Source organism: Bos indicus x Bos taurus, chromosome 5, assembly GCF_003369695.1.
Source record: "Bos indicus x Bos taurus breed Angus x Brahman F1 hybrid chromosome 5, Bos_hybrid_MaternalHap_v2.0, whole genome shotgun sequence".
In the NCBI taxonomy this organism is placed as follows: domain Eukaryota; kingdom Metazoa; phylum Chordata; class Mammalia; order Artiodactyla; family Bovidae; genus Bos; species Bos indicus x Bos taurus.
In genome coordinates, this window is record NC_040080.1 from 4734266 (window position 1) to 4740265 (window position 6000).

Here is a 6000-nt window from a genome sequence, read left to right on the forward strand (position 1 = left end):
CAAGTTTCCAGACCTCAAAACATCTCATTACAGCGCTCACTGATGGAGTGGCTAAAGATGTGGCATATATAGACAATGGAATACTACCCAGCCATAAAAAAGAATGAAATAATGCCATCTGCAACGATACGGATGGACCAGGAGGGCATTCTGCTTTGTGAAGGACATCAGAACAAAAGACAAATACTCTGTTTTCACTTACTTGTGGAATCTAAATAGCAAACGAATATAACAAATGAACAAGCATCTCACGGAGGTTGCATTTCAGTGACTCAGTGATATCATCCAAGTGCATTCATGCCGCCCACACCTGACCACCTGTCAGGTACTGCCCAGGTATGTCTACCCCCACCTCACACGTGACTTATCCCCAGCTTCTGTGTGACCTTAGTGTGCCCACTCTTTCCTGCCTATGTCTCACCCATTTCCCAACTCAATGGTCACCTCCTCCAGGAAGCCCTCCCAGACCTCCCACAAGCCTCTGGCTTCCCTATGTCACACAGAGGCTTGACTGGGAGTCCCCCTTGGGCAGGGACTGCAGAGGTGGCCGTCCACAAGGACTAGACGGGTTCAGGCCTGTGCACTGTATCCGTCTTCACCCCTCGGTCCCTGCTCTGCCGCTGGCTTGAGAAATGGCTTAAAGTCACCAAGTTAAAGCAGAAACTCACAAACAAGAGCCTAAAACCACCGACAAAGACCGACCGAAAGATATCTGGTGGTGAGTCTTAGATTTTGAGTTCTCACCAACACAAGCGTCAACACCGCATTTCACAGACAAGCAGCACCGTGCTCTTTGGAATCCACACAGCCCTCTGTCACAAAACCTCAAGTCTGTGAGCTCCAGGCAGTCAAAGCCAGGTCCCACCCCGCCCAAAACTCAGGAATTCCTCCCCGCCCACCCTGCTTCCTTCTCCCTGGGAGCTCTCCACACAACTGGCCAGGCCCTGGGGAATCCAGCGCTGTGGACAGTGGCCCTGGGCTAGGGTTTGCGAAAAGGGAAGGTAACCTGGGGCTCTCTCCGAAACTGGCAGTTTGGGAGGCTGATTTAACTTCGGGGCATATTAAGTCTTGTTGTGGGGAGGTGGGGGGGTCCATCCCCTGTGACCAGCCAGCGATAACCACCAGCTGGAGCCCCTGTGCCTGAAGAGACTCAGCACATGCTCTGCCTCAGTCTTCTCATCTGTGAAGCAGGTCGATGGCTCCCAAGTTCGGGATGAGGGAGCTGCTGTGCGGGCGATCGGGGACCCCGAATGAGGGGAGGAAAAACGGGGAGGTCGGCGAAAGTTTGGGCTGAGATGGCCCAACCAGAACAAACCCAAACAAGCAACCAGAACAAACCCAAACAAGAAAAGGCGGGAGAAGCGACGGGGCTGTAGGGAGGGGGCTGGGAGGAGAGGCGGGGTCGGGAGGGGAGAAGGGCCGGAGCGGGGGATGCGCGCGCGCGTGGAAAATGGGAGGTGGGGTGTGCGGGAGTGGGCGAGGGGCCGGGCCATGCTGGGGCGATCGCGGCTCCCCGGGTACCGCGCCCCGCCTCGGCGTGCCCGCCGGAGCATTGGGCCGGGCCTCAGAGCCCGCGCCGCCTGCCCGCCCAGGCCCAAGCGGGCTCCCTCCCGCGGACACCCCGCCGCCTTACCTGACGCAGCCCCACGGGCGCCTCACCTGGGCTCCGCGATGTCCGGCGACTCACCTGGCCCCGCCCCGGACGTGGCTCCCGCGAGGCCGCGCCCCTCGCACCGCCCCTCCGGCGCCGTCTCCCTGGAGCTCAGGACTGGAGTGACCCAGGGTCTCCGCGAGTTACCATTTCTGCGCATGTGCAGAGCCTCTGCCCCAGCCCTTCGCTGTTGTCCGGTCGCTCAGTCGCGTCCGACTCTTTGCGACCCCGTGGACTGCAAGCTCTCCAGGCTTCCCTGTCCATTACCAACTCCCGGAGTTTGCTCAAACCCACGTTCATTGTGTAGATGACGCCATGACCCCCTTAAAGTGAAAGTGAAGTCGCTCAGTTGCGTCCGACTCTTTGCGACCTCATGGACTGTAGCCTACCAGGCTCCTCCATCCATGGGATTTTCCAGGCAAGAGTACTGGAGTGGGTTGCCATTTCCTTCTTCAGGGGATCTTCCTGACCCAGGGATGGAACCTAGGTCTCCCGCATCGCAGGCAGACGCTTTACCATCTGAGCCATCGGGGAAGTCCTACTGACCCCATGAGTTGGGGTGTCATATACTCAGGAAAGGCCCCTTAGCCCTGGAGGTGCCACTGAAGAGTCCGGGGCCCCAGGCAAGGGGAGGATTGGTCTTCTGATAGGATTGCATTCGAATCCAGAGGGCTTCCCTGGTGGCTCAGACAGTCAAGAATCTGCCTGGACCCGAGTTCTAACCCCTGGGTGGGAAAGATCCCTGTAGAAGGGCATGACAACTCCAGTATTCTTGTCTGGAGAATTCTGTGGATAGAGGAGCCTGGTGGGCTCCAGTCCATGGGGTCGCAGAGTCGGACACAACTGAGTGCCTAACGCTTTCGACTCTCATCCAGAGAGCAGTTCAGGAGCGACCTTCTAAAGGTGGATCTTTCTATCAGGCCGGGTGTCTGTCGCCCACCTTTCTGGCTGCAGCTCTGTCTCCACCGCCTCCCCGCCAGTCTCCCTGGTTTCTGAAGGTCAGTGCCCTCTCAGGGCTGAGTATGCATTTCTTTTCATCTCTACCCACTCCCCAGCCTCCTGCTTTCAAAACAGCCTATCACCAACTAAATGATGATCACCAGCTAACTCTCCTGAATCCCGACTCCTGTTTCTGGATGCCCACGTGACGTCTTCACGTGCAGAACTTCGAAGGCAGCTCAAGCCCCACACGTCCACCTGGACTCCTCTCCTGGGTGTCCCACCTCCTTCTCCACCAGCCCCTTCCAAACCGAGGGCGCATCCTGGGCTCCCCTTGTTCCCTCACCCTCCACGTGTGGTCCTAGGATGAGCCCCGATAGCTCTTCCTTGAAGACGTGTCACAACGCCACCACTTCTCTCCACCCACACTGGTCCAAGTGGCCCAGGCCGCCAGCATCTCTCACGTGGCCCAGGGCAGCAGCCTCCTGACCCATGTCTTGGTTCTGTACTTGCCCCCTTCCCTGGTATCAACACAGCAGCTCGGGTGGTCCTTCCTGAGACGCTGTCCTGCCCCCTCTTCCCCTCCTCCTCTCAGGGGTGGGGGGGGGGCACAGTCCCAGGCTGCCATGCACGGAAGGTGGTGTGGCTGCTGGCAGCTCTGCGGTTGCGTGTAGGGGGCTCTGTGGCCCCCAGTGGCCAGTGTCCAGCCGCCAAGACAATCGGGTGTATTGACCCTCCCCATTTCTAAGGTGCAGGGGCATCTGACTGCAGAGGCCACATGTGGTATCACCCTCTGCCACAGACTGGTGCAGAGTCCAATCACATGTGCCTTCACCAGGGTACAGCGAGCAGTTCAGGACACTCCAGTTGGTGGGATGGGCTGGACTTTGCCTGGAAGTTTGAGGAAGAAACAATTCCTGCTCTGTCTTTCCCTCTCCCCGACCCTAGATGAAGAAGCATGGTGCTCCTGGGATAGCAAGCAGCCATCCTGGGACCGCAAAGAGATCTAGGCTTGGGATAAAGCAGAGATGGCAGGGACCTGGGTTCTTGGTGACTCTGTAGAGCCCCTGGATCAAACCTGGCTGAGGCCCACACTTCCTTGGGCATCAATAGATTTTCTTATTGTTCAAACTAGTTTGGACTCTCTAATTCTTATGACCAAAAGTATCCTCTGATAAAACATTGTTATGCTTTTTAACCAAATTGCAAAGAGTTTCTCTCCTTATAGTGCTAGCAGAACAAAACCCAGGGAAGACCTGGGTGTCTGAGCCCGAGATACACGACCATTCCAGGGATAGGAAGGGGGTTAGACAGACCAAAACTTTATCCTCCCCAAGGTCAGGACAGCTTAGGGACTTCCCTGGGGGTCCCAGTGGCTAAGAAGCTCCCAATGCAGGGGGCCCAGGTTCCATCCCTGATCAGGGAATTAGATCCCACATGCCACCACTAAGAGTTTGCATGTCACAGCTAAAAGACCCTGCGTGGGGCGACGACCCCACGTGCTGCGGTTAAGAACCAGCACAGACAAACCAATAAATATAAAGCTTCATGCCAGTCGTGCTAACCGTAAGTGTGAAATAAGTGAATACGGTTTAATATTAATGGGAACCAGTGCTTGGCTCTAAACTTCAGCTGTCACCTTTCCGAGGCGGGCCAGCATTATGAGGCTGTTTGCTGACTGCAGTATCTCCAAGTGTCCAGTCCTGTGTCCAGCACATGGTAGTCACTGTTCTCAATATGAATGAATGAATGACAACAGTTTCTATTGTCCCCCAAGCAGCTGCCTTTTTCTGTGCAAAGAATCTGTGACCATCCTGGCATGCGGGCTTGTTCACCTCTCACACCCCTAAAAGTGAAAGTGTTAAGTCGCTCGGTCGTGTCCGACTCTGTGTGACCCCGTGGACTGTAGCCCGCCAGGCTCCTCTATCCGTGGGGATTCTCCAGGCAAGAATACTGGAGTGGGTAGCCTATCCCTTCCCCAGGGGATCTTCCTGACCCAGGAATTGAACCGGGGTCTCCTGCATTGCAGGTGGAATCTTTACCGTCTGGGTCACCAGGGAAACACCTGCATGTTGCTATTTGTACCCTCCTTGCTCCCAAAGGACTTTGGAGGTGAGCAGACAGAGGGGTCCATGGTGCTGCCTGCCCTCTAAGTCATGTGCACATATGAGCCCCTGGATGGATCGGGAAGGGGGCCTATTTCTAGGTCAAAACTCTTCTTCCCTCTCAAAACATGGCAAGGAAATGGAGGAGATGCCCCATGACTTACATGCTTGAAGGGTTTCAGCTAGTGGTTATGTTGCCTTTTGTGGAATATAAGCATCTTTTATTATCAAGGTAAGATCAGTCTCATGAAACTGGGACAATTTTCTGGTTCAAAAAGCGACTTTGGACAGAAGTAAGAGAAAACACCCCTCTCCCCTTCCCTGCTGGTCTATGACTAGCAATGTAATTTCATGGTATTAAGATGTGTCGGGGGGAATGCTGCCCTCCTCGCTTCTGTGTTTTGTGAAAATCTCATACAAATTCCACAACCACAGCTTAGTGATATTAAAACATACACAGTAAAGCAGTCATACAGAATGATTCTGGGAAAAGAATGCAGGTGTGTCCCGCCATTCATAATAAAAGGCAAGAAGTAGAAAGAAACTGTGAGACCCACATCGGCTCCCTTTTTGGTTCTTTCTTCTGTTTTTTTCCCCAAGCACGTCTAATCAGTCACCCACCAGTTAGTCATTCCCTTTTGTAGCTGTAACAATGACTCCTTGCATTTCAAATGCTTTGCGATAGAAAAGAACGAATAATAATGCAAAATGAAGGAATTACATCTGAATGGTATTATTCCCAGCTTTATTAAATTTGCTCTGTACAAATGTTTATGAAGTTGGAGAGTTGCTTTTCCCCTGAGCCGCAAATTCCACGTTAATAAGTGCTGGGGGATGGGAGCTTGAAAGGAAGGAGGAAAGAAAGACCCCTCGTCAGTGGTCCTGGGCTTCTCGTTTGTTTTTTTCCCAAATTTAACTCTCCCTGCCAGCTGCTTGAGCCGAGATGTGTTCTGCTTTGAATCCTACTAAAACCATGAAACCAAAATTTCCCCACCAAGTGTGGGCTCGGGCGTGATACCCAAGTCGAGCCAAAAGGCGTCTAGGAGTTCGTGTTCCAACCCTCCCCTTTATGGGCACAGACCAGTGAGGTGAAGGGCTTTATTTGCTGCCGTGCAGCCCAGCCAGGAACCCAAGCAAGGTTTCCCGACTGCCTGCCCTCCTGTCGTGTGCCCCGGTCCAAATTTTAAGCAAATGCGTTTGGTTGTTAGCAGTGACTGCACACTCAGCACACGCCCCCTGGTGTCTGCTGCCGCTGTTTGGACCCAAGTCTCGAAACCCTTTTGATTTACAACTGAGCAGGTCTCA

The 6000-nt window shown here is 54.1% G+C and overlaps 1 protein-coding gene across 4 annotated transcripts in view; it reads right to left on the minus strand.

Annotated features, from left to right (window-relative positions):
- ARHGAP8 (Rho GTPase activating protein 8) overlaps positions 1 to 1746 on the minus strand; it is a 51308-nt gene extending 49562 nt beyond the window's left edge. For 3 of the 4 annotated variants that reach the window (XR_003510972.1, XM_027540536.1, XM_027540540.1), the window contains exon 1: positions 1634 to 1685. The gene's annotated coding sequence lies outside the window, so the exon portion shown is untranslated. Of the gene's footprint in view, positions 1 to 1633 lie in introns of all 4 variants that reach the window. The other variant, XM_027540538.1, reaches the window with a different exon arrangement.
- Positions 1747 to 6000: the final 4254 nt, after the last annotated feature.